Source organism: Littorina saxatilis, linkage group LG1, assembly GCF_037325665.1.
Source record: "Littorina saxatilis isolate snail1 linkage group LG1, US_GU_Lsax_2.0, whole genome shotgun sequence".
NCBI lineage: Eukaryota > Metazoa > Mollusca > Gastropoda > Littorinimorpha > Littorinidae > Littorina > Littorina saxatilis.
The window spans coordinates 31,201,293-31,211,969 of record NC_090245.1 but is presented as its reverse complement, the minus strand read 5'-3'; the positions used below and the strand labels follow the sequence as shown (position 1 = coordinate 31,211,969).

The 10,677-nt window shown below is 42.6% G+C and overlaps 1 long non-coding RNA gene across 1 annotated transcript; it reads left to right on the top strand.

The window, feature by feature from the left end:
- Positions 1 to 1,633: 1,633 nt before the first annotated feature.
- LOC138963284 (uncharacterized) lies at positions 1,634 to 5,806 on the top strand. The gene is made up of 2 exons (XR_011454784.1): positions 1,634 to 1,828; positions 5,699 to 5,806. It is a non-coding gene; the product is annotated as an uncharacterized lncRNA (long non-coding RNA).
- Positions 5,807 to 10,677: the final 4,871 nt, after the last annotated feature.

Here is a 10,677-nt window from a genome sequence, read left to right as displayed (position 1 = left end):
GACAACAGAAAATGGCAAGGGCATTGTGAGGTCCTTCGGTGCGGATATGACCAGTCAACGTCATCAATACTCGGACAGGTTTGGAGAAATGCGTCACAAGATTCAATCTGTTATCCCAAAATGGGATTTCTTTCATCCAAGATTACACAGATTATTTGCCGTTCGAGTTTGTAGTCGTCACATCCTGCAAACCTGGTCAAAAAATGCTCTTGTGAAAAGCCCTCTTTCGCCCGTTCAATGACCCTTTTGGTAATCTCCCTTTCCTTCTTCCTCAAGTTCCGCATTATTGCCCTTCCGTGCATCAAACACAAGGGTTACGCAGCAAAGAGAAATTGAAACAAGTTCCTCGGAGTTCGGACTTCACAAAATGCGTGTAATGTCAACAGCTGCAAACCGCTAACATTTCTCGAAACTCACAACACTGGACCCCGGTTTGTTCTCTAAACAGTTTAGGTGTGTGCTTTCCCTTGCGCTAGTGTTGCCAAAGACGTAGAAATCCCTCGGAAATTATCATTCCTTCAAATGTTTTTTTTCTTCTTCTGAATGCAGCCCAGGCATTTCCAACCTTTCTGTCGAAACCAATCGACGATTATGCCCCTTTGCTCCTCCATAACCTCTGCAGTGGAATCGTCTGCTCGTTGCTATGCTCGCGAGTTATGTCCCTTCCCCCTTCTTCCAGTCTTGTCCTTGTTCCGGGAAGGCCAACATTTGCTGTGCCACACAATACAAATGCGAGGTTCTACGCCGAAGGTGAGTGGACAACAAACAGACGAATGAAGCCGCAAGGCGGGCAGGCAAACAGATAAATGAAGCTAGAAGGCCATAAAAGCGGCGTTTTAACGACATTTCAAGGGAGAAACTGTGTTCAGGTAAAGTCAGTGGACTCATGGGGGAGGGGGTGGCGACGGGGGAGTAGCCTCGTGTAGAGACAAAAGGTCATTCGGTGCAGGAGCCACGCTTCAGAATTGTGTGTCATATGCTCACAGTGACGTCAGAGCTGAGTGCAGAGAGTGCGACTATTTTTCGAGAAAGCTCCCTCATGGTCAATGGAACACAAATTTCAACACAAAAACGAGAGAAGAAAAAACTCAAAAATACACAAACAGCGAAGATCTACACAAGGAAAGAAAGAAAGGGAGGAGGCGATTTCAAGGTCAGGAGCACAGGCACACAGACCTTGACCAGCTGGACACAAAGGAAGAAGATGACATGTGGAAGGAAACAGTAGAAAACTAGGATATGGAATGATGGCAGAGGTCATAGGGTGCAAGCAAGATGTTGAACACACACACACACATACACACGCACGTAGACGGGAAGTTGGCTCCAAGGTTGGGGAAATTGAATCTTCTCAGAACGTAATAAACAGAACGCAAGAAAAGAAAACCCCTCATCAAATATTATCCAACTCTGTCTCTGGCTCTGGTTCTGTCTGTCTCTGTTTGTCTGTCTGTCTGTCTGTCTGTCTGTCTGTCTGTGTCTGTCTCTGTCTCTGTCTCTCTCTCTCTCTCTCTCTCTCTCTCTCTCTCTCTCTCTCTCTCTCTCTCTCTGAATGTGGGCGCTGTGCGTTCGTGCGGCGTCAGTGTCTGTCTGTCTGTGTCCGGCTGCGCTCATGCGTACAAGCAACTGACATATTCTACCACGTAGGCTACATCCGTTTAATCTTTTGTGCAAGCAGCGTGCATTTTTGCGTGCATGGTCGCCTATCCGCCTGCACACTGACGTCCTGATGACAGAAACCCGTCGGCTGCCACACAGAGGATAAACATCTTCGGACGTTGGAATGTCTTTATGTCAGAGGGAAGACAAAACAAATCAACCCAAGCACGTGAGTAACTTGACCAACGCTGTTATTTCGACTGGATCTTGACAGACACATTGACAATGCGCCAACATGTCAAGGGGGGGGGCAGCCCAGTATATATATATACGCGATTGCCGGTTGACAGTGTGATATGTAAAAACAAAGAGTACAGTTCCATTGGGGGGGGGGGGGGGGCACGTTTCTGTCTTTTAACACGGACAGAGAGACAGGCAGACAAACAGACACACACACCGCACACACCGCACACACACACACACACACACACACACACCGTCACACACACACACACACACACACACATGCACACACACACACACACACACACAGAACAAACTGTACTCGCACTAATGTTATACAATTGACACATTTCTGTGTTATGGAATCGAAAAAAGCCTCAAATACATTTCCACTGTGCTAAGAAAACAATGAGACCGTTGCTTTTTGTAAGTGACCAATTCAAAGGACGCTTTTGGTCCGTGTAAAAGCATAGACAGATTTGCTGTGATGTCCTTGGCCGCTTACACAAGACAGACTGTACTTTTAAGAAGCCTGGAAACTTGGATGGGTAAATAAAGACCACCGTAGAGGTGTACGTCCGAGAAAGACAGCTAATACATTTAAGCAGGGAGAATGGGAAGGATAATGGAACATCACATATAACAGTCCGAGAAATACTGTATCTCAGTGAAAGCAGGGAGAATGGGAAATGGATAGAAGATCACAGGTAAAAGTCCCAGAAAGACTGTACCTCCAGGCAGGGAGTGTGGGAAGGATAATAGAAAATCACAGGTAGTCCTAAAAAAGACTACTTACCTATATACAGGCAGGGAGCGTGGGAAGGATAATAGAAAATCACAGGTAGTCCTAAAATGTGCCTATAAACAGGCAGGGAGAGTGGTAAGATGATGGAAGATCACAGGTAAAAGTCCGAGGAGGGGTAGTATAGGAAGAGAACGGGGTTAGGGATAGTGGGAGCTGGGGGTCGCGTAGGACGGGGGTTTCTGAGTACGTTATTGGGTGACCATTGTCTTTGGATACACGCTTATTGGTTTTGGCAGCGTGTTTGTTTCCATAGCATTAGTATATAGCAAGATGGAAAAACAAAGCACGCAGTGATATAGGTTACGACGCAGCGCTGTAAATCAGGTAAACTCTCCTGTCTCTCTGTCTGTCTGGTTGTCTGTCTGTCTGTCTGTCTGTCTGTCTGTCTGTCTGTCTGTCTGTCTGTCTCTCTCTCTCTCTCTCTCTCTCTCTCTCAACAGAAACACCATTTACCACACACACACACACACACACAAACACAAGACACAGACACAGACAGACACACACACACACACACACACACACACACACACACACACACACACACACACACACACACACACACAAGCTCCTCGCTGCCGCAAAACACACACGAAGCCACCGCAAAACCCAAACAAATAGAAAAACAAATCCTGTACGTGACTTTGCCACGATTCGGAACATGCGCTCTCGGGGAGACAAAACTGTGGTCTCGGTCGATCAAACCAGAAGATCATTCTTATCTCCCCTGGACACGATGCTTCTGTGCGGCAAGGAATTCTGGGTACAAAGGGCGCCATCAGTTGTTTTTCAAGCAGAAGAGACCTCCATGAAAAGTTTGTTGGTTGTCTGACACCCCACTGGTCCGCCTTTGTTTATATCGACCGTCAGCGCTCAGTGGGCTCTCTTGGATTGCATTCTTTCTTTGCCATTCCATGTTTTCCAAACTTCCGGTTTTCTGGAGCCACCTTGCGCTTCCCTGGGGTTATCTCCCTTTTGCAACAGGTTCTCCCGGCAGGGTGGAGGGAAAGTCCCTGAATGTGGTGTAGCTGGATTAAATATGTATGCGTGTACGTTTTTTGGAGTGTACTTTTTTTTTTTTTTTTTGGGGGGGGGGGGGTTGAGGGTGGAAGGAACGGTTGGACAGAATGGGAGGGGAGGGGGGGGGGGGAGGGGGAGTGAGAAACAAAAGGATTGGTATCTTGATTCTGCTTCCTGTAGTATACGTGGAAGACCTTTTTTCGTCAGAACAAAAACTTTGTCTACGCACTGGGGTTTTCCAAGACAATTAAGCCACAAAAGCCCAGATATTTAGACTGTATGTAACAAGTCAAGTTTGTACTGTTGTTATTTCAAAAGCTACAGAAAGGCAGCGTACGTTTTAGACCTTGTGTAATTCAAACTGCTACATCCAGACTGAAGTGCCCTTCTTTTATGAATTCTTGGGATAAAAACTGAAAGGTTTTAGACAACACAACATTAGTATTGAACCTTTTTAGCAAACTTTACTGACGTAGTGGCAACTTGGGCACGTTTCTACAGGCAAGAGAAAATACTTTGTTACCTAATGTGACGAACTTTCTAAACCCAGAAACGAGCACAAAACGACGTGCCGCTATAGCAGTCCATGCTATCCTGTTAATTACACGTACAGCAGACAACAAAATGATCACGTGATTTAAGACACCACACCATCATTCTTGGACCTACTAGTCCTCAGCAAGAGTATACTTTTGAAAAAAGAAACCACTTGATTCTACATGCATGTTCTAAGAAACAAAGGCAAGTGAGCGCTCTGAATGTAAACAACAACGGTAAGCCCCCCCCAAAAAAAAATAGGTGTGGTTAAGGTAACATAGCCAAAAACAAGTCGCGTAAGGCGAAAATACAATATTTAGTCAAGTAGCTGTCGAACTCACAGAATGAAACTGAACGCAATGCCATTTTTCAGCAAGACCGTATACTCGTAGCATCGTCAGTCCACCGCTCATGGCAAAGGCAGTGAAATTGACAAGAAGAGCGGGGTAGTTGCGCTAAGAAGGATAGCACGCTTTTCTGTACCTCTCTTTGTTTTAACTTTCTGAGCGTGTTTATAATCCAAACATATCATATCTATATGTTTTTGGAATCAGGAACCGACAAGGAATAAGATGAAAGTGTTTTTAAATTGATTTCGACAATTTAATTTTGATAATAATTTTTATATATTTAATTTTCAGAGCTTGTTTTTAATCCAAATATAACATATTTATATGTTTTTGGAATCAGATAATGATGGAGAATAAGATGAACGTAAATTTGGATCGTTTTATAAATTTTTATTTTTTTTTTACAATTTTCAGATTTTTAATGACCAAAGTCATTAATTAATTTTTAAGCCACCAAGCTGAAATGCAATACCGAAGTCCGGGCTTCGTCGAAGATTACTTGACCAAAATTTCAACCAATTTGGTTGAAAAATGAGGGCGTGACAGTGCCGCCTCAACTTTCACGAAAAGCCGGATATGACGTCATCAAAGACATTTATCAAAAAAATGAAAAAAAACGTTCGGGGATTTCATACCCAGGAACTCTCATGTCAAATTTCATAAAGAGCGGTCCAGTAGTTTAGTCTGAATCGCTCTACACACACCACACACACACGCACACACGCACATACACCACGACCCTCGTTTCGATTCCCCCTCGATGTTAAAATATTTAGTCAAATCTTGACTAAATATAAAAAATAGGGTAGGAAGGTAGGCAATCACTTTTTTTTTTTAACTTTTTTTTCTAATGTGTACAAATTAAACCTACTTGACAGGGAAATAAGTGTGCGACTCGAGCGCTTTCGCTTCCACTGCGTTTTCTGCACTCGTTTTTTTTGTTTGTTTTTTAACAAATTAATGTAATAAAAAGTTATAGGGTCGGCCCCTAAAAATAGGGTAGGTCGGGTTACCGTAACCACACCTATTTTTTTTGTAGGCCTAAATTAAACATATTTGGAACCAAACTCTGCATGGGCACCAAAGAGAGAGCAAGCGGCATTGAAATGAACAAACGATTTAACCCTCTGATTTGATTTCACAGGCGGACGAAATGAGTCTTGACCCTCATGTACCGAACCTGGACTGGACCCGGATACGAACACGAAACGAACTGGGCCGATCCATCCTGCCGTTCCCGTTACATGAACATGTGAGTGCACTACAAAGCGGTCTGCGGTCTGTGTTCTCGACGACTGAGAACACAAGTTCCTCAGGCTTCCCTGGGCGCTCAACACCGCTCTCCTCTCAACCACTGATCAGATAACAGCGCCGATTTCGCCAGAATGCCTGGAATTTGGCCAAGATTAGGACTTGCTGGGGGTAATTGGGAGGCAGGGGTGGTAACTCAGGGCACCAGATTGCTTTTTTCTCTCGCTTGCTGTTGACGCTCAAAGAGCGAATGAAAGAGTTTGAAGCCGAAGAATGAGGATTCGGGGCTATTCGGAGCAATGGTTGAGCAATCAAAGACTTTTTCTTTGACTGAAAACCTCTTTTGCTTTGCGTCAGACAACTTGACCCCAGGGGGCGGGTGTTCAATATACAGAATATCGAATGAGAAATCTAAGGCCCTTCTTGACCAAGTTTGGGATGCGGCCTTGGAATCGTTTGTCTGTTGGTCTCACTTTATCCTGAAGCAAAGAAGGATGGATGCAGAGCGATTCCGATGCGACGATCAAATAAACGCTGATTTTTTGTAGACAGCGTTTGGTATGGCATTGCTCTCTCTCTCTCTCTCTCTCTCTCTCTCTCTCTCTCTCTCTCTCTCCCTCTCTTTCTCTCTCCCTCTCTCTCGCTCTCTCTCTCTCTCTCTCTCTCTCTCTCTCTCTCTCTCTCTCTCTCTCTCTCTCTCTCTCTCTCTCTCTCTCTCTCTCTCTCTCTCTCTCTCTCTCTGTCTCTTTGATTTTATGTAAGTTATTACGTACGTTTCACCTAAAGGCGATCTTTTAATGAGCCCAAAGTCAAATTAACAAAGTTGACTTCGCCCAATGTATTTGAGGCTTTTCTCTGAGTCAACCACAACAGTTCCAATGGCAGCCTGGTTAGGGATGGTGGTGCGTGATAGAATTGGTTCTACAGTCCATCTTCCTCAAGTGGAAGCAAAGATCGCACAATCAGTAATCTTTTGTGGTTTGCTCTTGCTGTTCATTCAATTTTCAACAAGTGGACACGGGCATCACACAAGCAGTTAAGGTCTGCAATTGCAATTTGTCGTTACCCCGAAGTCAATCTTTGACAAGTAGAAGCAAGGAACGCGCAATCAGTGATCTGCATTTGTGATTTGCCCTGCTCATTCTTCGCAAGAGATGACCAAGTTATTGAATTATTGCTGACTTGACCCAGCGGACGGTTGTCTCGAGAAGGAAAGAGAGATGTGTCCATTTTCTTCAAGTGGAAGCAATGATTGGGAAATCAGCGGATTGCATGAGCAATTCCAAGGATAGACATTTGACAAATAAGGATATTTATGTCTGTGATGTTGACAGACGATGACTAAAAGGACGCAAGGATCACCTTGTTTCTCATCTATAACTCGTATTGTTGTTTCTTTTTCTCTCAATGTTCCTCTTTGACAGCAAACACACATCGAGTCAATGATGTTTTAACCGATAAGACAAAGAATGAGTGAAGCGAGAATGACTAGCACACATCCCGACTGCTTCCTGTACAGATTGACGATTAGTTATTGATGAATTTCACAGATTGCCACCAGTGTTCCTGTAGAAATGCATTCATCAAGAAATGGCCATTCAACACAGAGAGCACGCAGGTTGTCACATGTTTGTACATACATATATAACAAGTCGCGCAAGGCGAAATTACTACATTTAGTCAAGCTGTGGAACTCACAGAATGAAATTGAACGTAGTCCGCCGCTAGTGCAAAAGGCAGTGAAAGTGATGAGCCTGTTTGGCGCGGTAGCGGTTGCGCTGTGCTTCATAGCACGCTTTACTGTACCTCTCTTCGTTTTAACTTTCTGAGCGTGTTTTTAATCCAAACATATCATATCTATATGTTTTTGGAATCAGGAACCGACAAGGCATAAGATGAATGTGTTTTTAAATTGATTTCGAAAATTTAATTTTGATCATAATGTTTAATTATTTTAATTTTCAGAGCTTGTTTTTAATCCAAATATAACATATTTATATGTTTTTGGAATCAGAAAATGATGAAAAATAAGATGAACGTAAATTTGGATCGTTTTATAAAAAAATGTTTTTTTTTACAATTTTCAGATTTTTAATGACCAAAGTCATCAATTAATTTTTAAGCCACCAAGCTGAAATGCAATACCGAAGTCCGGCCTTCGTCGAAGATTGCTTGGCCAAAATTTCAATCAATTTGATTGAAAAATGAGGGTGTGACAGTGCCGCCTCAACTTTTACAAAAAGCCGGATATGACGTCATCACACCGGTGACACTGTGACGGTTCCCCTACGCTTTGTGTTCGGTGCCCTGACCCTTTGTGTTCGGTTCCCACTCGGTTCCCACACGCCAAAATTCGCGGACAAAACATCCATTTATGGTAGTATTACGCAATGTTGCTCTCTGAGAATGGTCTTGTTAGATCTGTGAGTGTTTACACTACATGCCTAGGTGCTGTTGGATTGAAGGTTTTTGATATTTTAGCCGTTATTAGGTAGAATGCCTTCCACTTTACTGCAAAACTGCATAATTCGTAGCATCGGCAAGAAATATCCTACCAAAAAATGCCTGCTTGGAACTGTCCGTGGTCCAGCAAAAAGTTCAACATGTCTGTAGCAGACAGCCCAAGTTTCAAGATTGTAGGGCCATCCAAACAGCCGAAATAATAAAAACAACAAAAGTAGTCAGTGAAATTGGCTGTGTTCGGTCCCCCCACACTTTTGTGACGTAGGCGTGACGGTTCCCATAATTCATTGTGTCGGTCCCCACTTTCTGTGTCGGACCCCACTTTCGACCTAATTTCTCTGTGACGGACCCCACAACCAGCCTATTTTGTGTCGGTCCCCACACCTTCTTGGATTTATGACTTGCCGGTTACTTGTATCATTGTATTCATTGAATCTAATTGTCTCGGAGTTATTTTTCAGCAAAAACCGGCAAGGCAGCACCTTTTGTGATACCAAGTAGGGGACGGTGGGGCAGGTTGGGACACTTTTTGGCTTTCGTCTCGTAGTTCAAATACAGGAAGAAAAAAACACAATATAAATAGTTCAAAATAAACTTTAATCATTCAAGAACTTAATAATAAAGAACAAGTCGCGTAAGGCGAAAATACAATATTTAGTCAAGTAGCTGTCGAACTCACAGAATGAAACTGAACGCAATGCAACGCAGCAAGACCGTATACTCGTGGTCCACCGCTCACGGCATAGGCAGTGAAATTGACAAGAAGAGCGGGGTAGTGGTTACGCTATGCTGCATAGCACGCTTTTCTGTACCTCTCTTCGTTTTAACTTTCTGAGCGTGTTTTTAATCCAAACATATCATATCTATATATTTTTGGAATCAGGAACCGACAAGGAATAAGATGAAAGTGTTTTTTAAATTGATTTCGAAAAAAAAATTTTGATAATAATTTTTATATATTTAATTTTCAGAGCTTGTTTTTAATCCGAATATAACATGTTTATATGTTTTTGGAATCAGCAAATGATGGAGAATAAGATAAACGTAAATTTGGATCGTTTTATAATTTTTATTTTTTTTTTTACAATTTTCAGATTTTTAATGACCAAAGTCATTAATTAATTTTTAAGCCACCAAGCTGAAATGCAATACCGAACCCCGGGCTTCGTCGAAGAGTACTTGACCAAAATTTCAACCAATTTGGTTGAAAAATGAGGGCGTGACAGTGCCGCCTCAACTTTCACGAAAAGCCGGATATGACGTCATCAAAGACATTTATCAAAAAAATGAAAAAAACGTATGGGGATATCATACCCAGGAACTCTCATGGCAAATTTCATAAAGATCGGTCGAGTAGTTTGGTCTGAATTGCTCTACACGCACGCACGCACGCACACACACACACACACACACACACACACATACACACACACATACACCACGACCCTCGTTTCGATTCCCCCTCGATGTTAAAATATTTAGTCAAAACTTGACTAAATATAAAAAGGTACATTTTTACGTCATTTTCTTTGAGTAATTAACAGTTAAAGACACCAACTGCAGCTGACCCAACCTGCCCCACTTTGGGGCAGGTTGGGTCACACCTTGGGGCAGGTTAGGTCAATAACTGCAAACATATGTTTGGATAGATAGAATATTGATGTGAAATTGTTTCAAAATCAACACTAAACAATTATGTTATTTCAATTTAAATTAAAGTACATCATAATAGTTTTTTAACATCCATAGAAGGCGGGCATTTAAAAAAAAGAATTATTTGTATCAGCTGACATACTGTAAAAATTACTATAAATCATACCTGAAAAGAAAATCAATGCAATGCAGTGTTTGCAGTTATGATATTGAATGATGCAGTGCCTGAATGATCGATGCCACAAAATATCATTATGCCTACTGTTTGGCTGAACTGACAGTCAGTGTGAGGAGTGGATACAGTGGCCCAACCTGCCCCACCCAACCTACCCCACCATGTGTACTTTCGAAGTTTCAATCGCTGCTCATCATTGACAAGCAGCTGACAATTTAAGCTACTGTGAAGAAATAGCTGCTTAATTTCTGAACAACAAGTCACAACTAACAATATCAACGATGAACAGTCACTAAATCAGTTCAAAAAGTTTCAAGGAGCCAAAAATTTACTTACGTTGTCGAAACGAGAGGCGTATTCCAGACTGCGTTGATCCACACGCGTTGCACCGGTCAAATTTCGCGCCAACAAAAGTTCCGGTTATTCAAAAACAAGCAACGGAAAGAAAACGGAAGAAATATTACGTCTTTGAGCATTTTGTAGGGCTGACTCAACCTGCCCCACGGCCCAACCTGCCCCACCGTCCCCTAAGTCAGATGACATCAGTATGTGTGTGTGTGTGTGTGTGTGTGTGTGTTGTG